Raw genomic sequence first — 8,852 nt, forward strand, 5'->3', positions numbered from 1 at the left:
CACGGCTGCCCAAAAATGCACTTCCATGTGGAGGAACAGCATTCCCTGTCCAAGTCAGCCCAGTGGGAAAACAAACAGGGAGGGAGCAAAACAAACCCAGAGCATCAGAAAACATCAATCACCAAAGGTGTCAACTGCAGGGGCGTTTGTACCCACACCATCAAAGGCCAGCAATTGTTTGCCATCCCTCGGAGCTGGAAGGGTTGTTTGTTTTACTCTATAATTTAAGTGAATGTCGTTGTGAGACAGGGCTACTCTGACACAGATTTATCTCTTCAACATCTTGAGAATCCCACAACTTTGCTGCTAAATATTTACAGGAGATAAACCAGGCACAGGCTGGGCAACCCCTGCCCTGAGGGAGGTGGGGTTGGTTGACACCTCTGTGTTGGAGCACAGGAAACCTGCAGGTCTATACAGAAGTTTAAAAAAAACAAAACACCCTGGAGATGGAACCCTTCACTGTTGTAACAGGGAGATGCTCAAACTCTGGAGGAAAAAAATTCTCTGGTAATTAAGTTGACTCAAAGATTAAAATCTGCTTTTCAAGCACTGCTGTCCCAGGGAAAGAAGCTAAAGCCAAGAACGCTCCTGGGGGGTGGCTGAGGCGTGGAGGTGGCATTGGGAATTCACTCCAGGGACCACTGCAAGGCAGCGAGGAACCTTTCAGCTATCCACTAAAAACCAGAGCACTGAACTGCTGGTATTTACCTCCTGAATCTGCTCTGCAACACCACATTTTGGGGAGAGCTCAGATCATGCCAAGGCTCTTAAAGACTTTTTGACTGGGACACTCTCTGCTTCAGTGCTGCTGGGGGATGAAGGTACTGCAGGACCACTAGAGGGGAAGGAGCATCATCAGTACAAACCAAACCAGTCTGTTGTTTAGGCCATGACTCCCCAGCCATCATTATCACCATATCCACAATATTCCAACCACTCTGCTCCATCCTGAGCCCCTGTGCAGTCCCAGGAGGACCTGCCTCATTTTTCCTCGTGGAGCCAGGAGGGATGAGGAGCTCCCTGCCACCTGCTGAGCTGTGAACACGGGGATGGGTGTCCCAGTTACCCACCAGTGCCCACAACCCAACCATCCCAGGGCCGTGCCCCGGGCAGAGGCGAGGAAGGAAGGGATATTGTTTGCTTCTCTTACATCTCCCTCCTGCACTAGAAATTTTAAATTGGTTTATATGAGTTGCAGGCTAAGCTAAACATTTTAACTTGTCAATCAACCTGTGTTTGTTGACCTAAGATTGGCAGATATGGGAGACAGTTATTAGGGAAAAAAAATGAGCACAGTGGAAAAATCTTTTCTTGGGCTTTGTTTCAGCTATATCATCTTGGCATCAGCTCTGGGGCTTTTTCTTTTTTTTCTTTTCCCTTCCTCAGTTAAATAATGCTGTAAAAATAAACACACACAATCAATTCATCTCCTTAAAGAGACACGTGTGTGTTTAATAATGTTTAACTTGTTTACTGCGAGGAACTCACAACTCCTCACTTTATTTCCCTGATTAAACCCTTCTTTGGAGCCGGTGAAAGTTAAGGGGGTTTGACATCTGCGTTTTGCTGGGCCTTTGGTACTCCAGGGTAAACCACTTTGCCTCTGGGGGAAGGGAGAAGGCAGCTGCTCTTTGCTCTTGCTTTGCAGGGGATTTGTGTAAATTCTCCTTTCCCTTTTGTCTGCAGGAAGGTTTGACATCAATTTCAGGAAGAAGCAGATTAAGGCAAGCAAGTGGAACCTCGATATTGGCATTCTGCTTTTTCCAGAGCAGCTGCTGAGTTGGAGTCCGTGGGATCTGCTGGTCCTGAGCATCGCTAAAAGTCAGAGAGCAAACCAGACAACTCCACACCAGCATCATCACTGCCACAGATTCATCACCCAGGGCATGTGCTGGTGACCCACCACACTTCTCAAAGCTGCTCCCAAACCTCTGCCAGGGCTGAGTCAGCAGCAGGAGCCACCACACGTGATGGTTCACTGCAGAACGCTGCACCCACATCACATAGTCCAGAGGAGCTCCCCCCTCCCTGCATGTTCTGTCTCCCAACGTGACAACTTCTCGTGGTCCAACCTCGTGTTACACAAGAGAATGGAACTAAAGCTCAGGGGAAGTGGTGGGAACCACAACAGGCTGACTCTGCTCGGCTGTGGGAGTGGAAGGACAGTGGATTACCATCATTTTTTGGGATTGCACAGAAACACTGGGACGTTGCTATTCCCCAAGATACAGCACTGCTGGTCCTCAGTTTGTGAAGCAAAAGGATGGGAGAGACCCCCCCAAAGCAGTGTAAAACTGTAAATAAGAGTACAGCGTTCCCAAAGCCCTTTCCTCCTTAAAACTGAATTTAGGCTTCTCTTTGCAGTTTATTTAAACCCAGGGCCACCAGCAGAGCTGGTGCAGACCAGTGTGGTTCCCTTGAAGTCAGTTTATATCAGCTGAAGATTCTCTCCCTCGATCCCTAATTTCCAAATATTATTTCTTCCTCTGGCAGGCATTAAACTTGCATCATAGCTGGATGAGAACTGACTTTAAGGTCTCAGACAGGCAATTCCCACAGGCCAGAGGTGTCATAAATGTGGTTGGATGTTTAGCACGGGGCCACCGCTGGCAGCAGGCTCAGAAATGCCTTTCATGCTCGGACACATGCTGTGCAGAAGCAGAAGATGACTCCACAATTCCTGGTGTTCTACTTCCACTGCATTCCTTCCACGAGATTTGACAGCAGGTCAGAGCCTCAAAACTCCTGGTGAAGAGGAGGGGAACAATTCACCTCTGCCATCAAACCTCTGTCAGACACCTTGGGCACAGCATTTCCAGCTGAGAAAGGCTGTGGGTCGAAGATCCCTGAGGATAGAGATGATTGCAGTGGATCAGGGGGGTGGAGGGGCAGGCTCAGGGTTTTGGGGGTCAAGGAGAGCGTCTGAAGGTCATTTCATGGGGAGTGCTGATGTGTCAAAATAAGATAAAGGGAAACAAAGAGTGATCAGCTCTGCTCCTCGAGGTTTCCAGCGTTCCTGGGCATTCCTCCCTCCCTGGAAAGGGGAGTGTGCAGTTGTCATCCCCCTCTGCTGCAGAAGGGCAGGGTCAGCCTTGGCTCCAGCAGAGGAGGTGCAGGTTGTGTGATAGGATGTAACTCCAAAATAACAGGCTGTGTGCTGCAGGAACAAGGTCTCCTCCTTGGGAGGTTTATGTGAGCTAATTAGGGTCATAAACATTTAGGGTCTTACTGAGCTCCAGCCACGGGCTGAGAGGGGAGGCAGATGCCTTTTTATGTACCAATTCCCTCAATTTTAAAGTGGGAACAACAGCACTCAGGGCAAACCTGTCCCACTGACCCAACAGATACCTCAGGGGATGGGACATCATCTGTATTTATTGCACATTGGACCAAGGAAAAAACATGTTCTCAGCTTATTTCTGCACCACACAGACACCCCTGAGCTGTGCCTGGAGGGCAGAGACACCTCCATGGCCTTGGAATTTGGGTGGAAACATGAAAGACAACTCCTCCTGCCTCCAGGTATTGGTCCTGCTGAGGTTTAACTACTGAAACATGTTCCTGGAGATGCTGCTGAGCACCCACAGCTGAACACAGGGATCCTGAAGTGATGTTTGTGCCTGTGCCCAAAGGCTTGAGGACAAGCACATTTCAGATATTCAGATAAAATAATACAGGCCTTGAAAAAAGAAAAAAAAAACACCTTTGAGAACTTTATGGGCAGGGGGTGTTATTTCACATGGGGCAGAACTCTGCAACCAGCAGCAGGATTAGAGAGTTCAGAGAGCAGTGCTCAAGAGCATCTCAGACATAACCTACCCTGTCCTAAATATTCCTCCAAGGTGCTGAAATTTTGGTCCAGAGAGACAAGAGCTGTCTGATTTCCTATCAGGTAAATGATTGCCACACTGGTGTGAGCTCAGTGAGATGCAGATAAAACTGTGGCTGAGATACTCAGCCAGAAAGAGCTTCTGATGCACCACCAGGAACTGGTTTTAGTTCTTTCTTAATGCTACAATTTGAGAAGATTAGATAAGATGTTCAGGATGCTGAAGGGGAGGAGGAAAAAGGCAAATTGCAGCAGAGCCCCAGCAAGGAAAGGAGCCCAGTGGACAAGCATTCCAACAGAACGACCTTAAGCTCTGCTGAGCTCCAACCAGCATCCCCCTTTCCTCCCAAACAGCCAAAGGACCAGAGGTGCTGTAATTACCCTCCAAACCCCCATGTCATTCGCTGGACCACAATATTTTTCTTGCTCACTGTGCCCTCTTTCTTAAAAGACAAATTTGCTCTGTTGATGAAGACATGAATTATCCTGGTAGAGGCTTTCCAAAAAAACATCTCATTTGAAAATGGCCGGGGAAAAACCTGAGCCATGCCAATGCAATCTATTTATTTTGTGTCAGGGAGAGGTGGTGTCCCTCCTCTCCATGCCAGTGGCATTTAACTGGGAGATATATATTAGGAGCCTGATGAAAGCCTCCATGTGTGAGCAGGAAGGTCACAGGGGAGATGAGTTTGCAGTCATTAGGCCTGGCCACAATCACCAATCTGCCTCAGAGCTTAACACACCTTGTTACAGTGGGTTTTCAGAAGATGGACTGCAGGATTAAGTAACCCCTGGGTGGTCCTTGAGGGTCAGATGAAGGGATATTTCCACCCACTCTATGTCAGGAGGGCTGGTGTGAAAAGAGCTTCAGTTTGCACTGATTCCCCACCCTTTCCCACTGGTTCCAGGGGGCACCAGAGCTGCTGCCTCTGCCAGGGTTTTGGCCACAGCCTGTGCTGCCAGGGGGCTGCAGGGACAGGTCACAGTGTCACCCAGAACTGACCCTGAGGGGCCATTTCCAACCCAAACCTCTGGCAGGCTGAGCACAGGCAGGACAGCAGCAGCCTCTGGGGTACCAGGAGCCAAGGGGGTGGGAAGGGAGGAGAGGAATGGGGCTGGAAGGGGTCCCAGCACAGAGGGATGGCAGCCTCTGTGGAACAGCAGGAGAGCAGGGAAGGGATGAGAGCCAGAACTGCATCTGTGCATGTGAGACAGGGAGGGAGGGCAGGAGCTCTGTGGCCTCTGCACCTCAGGGGCTTCTCCTGTGGGGGCTTTTCACCCGTGGGCAGCCAGAGAGGGGGTTCCCTGCCAGATATGCACCACACCCACGGCCTGCTTACCCCTGACAGGCCAGGAACAGCACAAAACCGGGCCACTTCTTTGCCCAGAGAGGTTTTGAACTCCCCATCCCTGTCAGTGTTCAAAGCCAGGTTGGACAGGGCTCGAGCAACCTGGTCTAGTGGAAACTGCACCTCCATGGCAGGGGCTGGAACAAGATGAGCTTTAGGGTCCCTTCCAACCCAAACTGTTCCGGGATTCTGTGATAGGATGTACTTTAGTTTGAAGCACCTTGGTCTGCTCTTTGCATCCTGTGCCCCTGGGGCAGAGCTGTCTCCAGGTGACCCAGGTCTGTCTTGGCTCAGCCATGCAATGTCTGGTTCTCACAGCCATCTGTGACTCCCACAGAGCTGCATCCCCCCAGTGAACCACTTGCCTGGGGTCTTCACTTCTGAAAGTAAGGGCTGACAGCCCCTCCATCCTCCCCACCTTTCCCAGAGGCACTGCAGGGCTGGGTCCATGTCCTGTTACACACTGCAGTGGTTTTGCCTTTTCCTCCAGCAGGCACAGGGTGAAGCCTCGTACCCAGTGAATCCCTGGGAGAGCAGTTTGTTGACAGGCAGCACCAGCTCCTGTGTGACCTGCTGGGCTGCCCAAATTCAGCTGTGTTTGGGGGAAAGCAGCAGGGCACACGTCAGGTGGGAGCACGGCCCGTCCGGATGTTCCCTGTCGGATAAAGATCAAATAAACTTGCCACGGAATCAGGTGGAGAGGCCATAAATCCCCAGGGTTTCTTAGAAACTGCCCTGCTCTGTTTGCTTTCTTCATTTGTCTTCTTGAGTCCCCTTTGGTGATGTTTGATTTGAAGGAGCAGCTCAGGGAGTCCCACCTCAACTCAGGCACTCATCTGGCACGGACACAGAACTCCAGGAGCTGGCAGCACAAAGAATTCCCAGGATGAGCAGCTTTTCCCATCCACAGAGCCCTCTGCTTGTACCTGCCCACGCCTGACGTCAGCCAGCCTTGATTTACAGCGCTGAGGTGACCTGGGGAACCAGCTGGGGGCTCAGATTCCTCTCCCCCCCTCGCCCTTTGCAGCCTCTTGCCCGAACACGGCGCCGCTGGGAGTTCAGGTGCAGGGCCAGGGCTGGAGGTGCCAGGGCTGAGGATCCTGCCTGGGCCCGTCCTGGAGCTGGGGGGGGTTTGTGAGAGCCCAGTTTGCCAGCAGGGCACAGCCCTGCTGCAGGGCATGTTCTCCTGGGGCAGGACAGCCCTGCTGAGAGCCAGTTTTCCAAAGGAATCCCTCGGTCGGTGCCAAAGTCGCTCACCAATAGATGGACTATTGAGCAACATCAAATGAGGCTAATTGGCTTCTGATAACCGGCTCACAGAGCCTTCAGATCACCTTTACCACACAGGACCACGAGCTGGGGGTTTGCAAACCTCAGAACTGAGATCTGGGGGGGGATTTAACCCCCAAACTGATTTTTTCACTAAAACTTGCATCATGAACAGATGTCTCATATATTGAGGTCATGCTTTCCTTCTAAAGTTAGTTATCAGCTCTCTGCTGTCAGCTCATGTTTTATGGACACACCAGGCTTCCCTCCACCTTCCCTTGATCCCAGCAATTCCATAGGGTATGGATACACAGGATACGAAGGGCAGGATAGACAGACAGAGCACAACTGGCTGCCCAGACGTGCAGAGCCCCATTCCTCAGCACACACCCAGTTTACCACAAACAGAAATTCTCCTTTCTAAAAGGTGAGCAGAAAGGCCAGGGATGTGGAGGGAGAGAACTCCCTGCTCCCAGATAATTGTTGGTGTGTGACAGACACCCCGAGGGGGAGATGGGGTGGAAGCAGCTGGAGCCACTAAAACCTCTCTGAATATGACAACTGAAAGTATGTTCCAGCCCAAAAGCAGCAAATCAGGGTTGTTTTTTTCCCCCCTGTAAATAATCCCAGATTGATTTCCCCTTGTGTTAATTTTGCAGAAGACAAAAATCTGGCAAAAGGACGCAAGGCAGAAATAGGAAAAACTGTCATTATTCCCACCGCATTCCTGCTGTTTTGTCTTGACACAGGGAGGATCCCAGGTCATAAATTAAACGGGACAAGTGGTGTAGACAAGTTGTTTTACTGAGAAATGACAACAGGATTTAATCTGACAAGATTTCCTAAAAAGTTACAAGAAGCTCTTAAGATATGGAAACTCCCTGCCTGGTTTGGTGTTTGCTGTCTTAACACAAATGTAAGAGCAGCTCTGTAAGAAGAGAATTAAGAAGGAATTTCTCTGAAGGAGCCCTCTCTTTAGCCCACCCCATCAAACAGGGCGACTTTAATCCACATTTGAGCTCTGGGGGGGACACTGGGCTTTGGCCATCTCCTTCCAGGGCAACTGTGCCCCCTCAGCCAGCCCCAAACACGCACAGAGGGCATGTTTGGGAAAGGGGCTGCAGGTTCCAGAAACAGCAGGTAGGGAGAGGGGCAGCCAGGGGGGGACTGGGGGTCCCCGAGCAGCACAAATAATCGCTGTTGTTCTTGTGTCGCCTCCAACTCCTTCCAAATGTGGGTCGTTAAAGGGGAGAGGGAAAAGCTGCCTCGCAAATCACTCCAAACGAGACCCTGGAGTGAAAACGGAGTCTGCTTACAATTGCTAATGAGGTGTCAAGCAATTTGTTTCTTCTTCTACTGTGCGTTTTATTTCGGGAGGAGATAAGTTCTGACCACAGACTGTTGTGCTTGATTGAATTTGGGGAGGTTGTGAGCCCTGAGCACCGGGCTTGACCCCGTGCTTTCTAAGGGGATGGTCTATTCTGCTGAGAATGGAAAGTGGGAGGTTGAGAACGCCCTTCCTGCTCTCCCTGGGACTCCAAGAGCCCAGGCAGTGGAGCTGTATGGCCCTTTCCAGGGGGGACTTCACCCCTGGGCTCCCTACAAGCTCAGGATGTTGCACTGGAAGACACCTCTGAATTCTTGAGGCTCCACACGTGGAGAGTAGAAAACATTTATGGTCTCAGCAGGTTCTCTTTATTGAGCCTGAAAAAAGGAAAAATTGCCGTGCTCCTTAAGAGTCCTGCTGCAACCACAAAGTCCTGCTCCCATCCTTTGCCTTTTGCTAAACTCACATGGAAAACCTTCTGGCTCATCCTCCCGAGGCTGCATCTGCCACGGCAGGTCCTTCCCCCTCGCTGCAGAGATTCACTCCTCTGCTGGAAGCATCCCAGAGCAGAATGGCTCTCCCATTCCCGAGCCCTGGCAGCGGGAGAGGTTCCTAATGAGTTCCAGACCCATGGGCAGCGATAACCAGGAGCCAGAACACCTGCACGGGGAGGGGAGAGCAGCAACTCCTGCCCTGCTGCCAGATAAGAGAGGACTTAATTCACCCCACGGCAGCAGTTGCTTTTGCCTTGGAAAATCTGCCTTAGCAGCCTCTTCCCGACCTGTGTTTAATGATGAGCTAATCCAGGAAAAGCCGGATCGATGCAGCTTGAGGACAGATGAGCTCAGGCTGAGCTCTAGAAACATGACTCAGATGAGAGTGAGAGCGGCTGACAGATCACGGGTGAGAGGGAGGATCACAGGGTGGATGGGGAGAGCTCTCTGGCTCCCGGCTTTGCAGCTCAGCTCTCCATCAGCACAGGAGCAGGCAGGGTTTCCAGCCCCTCCATCAGCACAGGAGCAGGCAGGGTTTCCAGCCCCTCCTCAAGGAAAACGCCTGTGGGAGGGATCTATTG

This window comes from Myiozetetes cayanensis, unplaced genomic scaffold (assembly GCF_022539395.1).
Source record: "Myiozetetes cayanensis isolate MyiCay16 unplaced genomic scaffold, myiCay2020 scf22, whole genome shotgun sequence".
Taxonomy (NCBI): domain Eukaryota; kingdom Metazoa; phylum Chordata; class Aves; order Passeriformes; family Tyrannidae; genus Myiozetetes; species Myiozetetes cayanensis.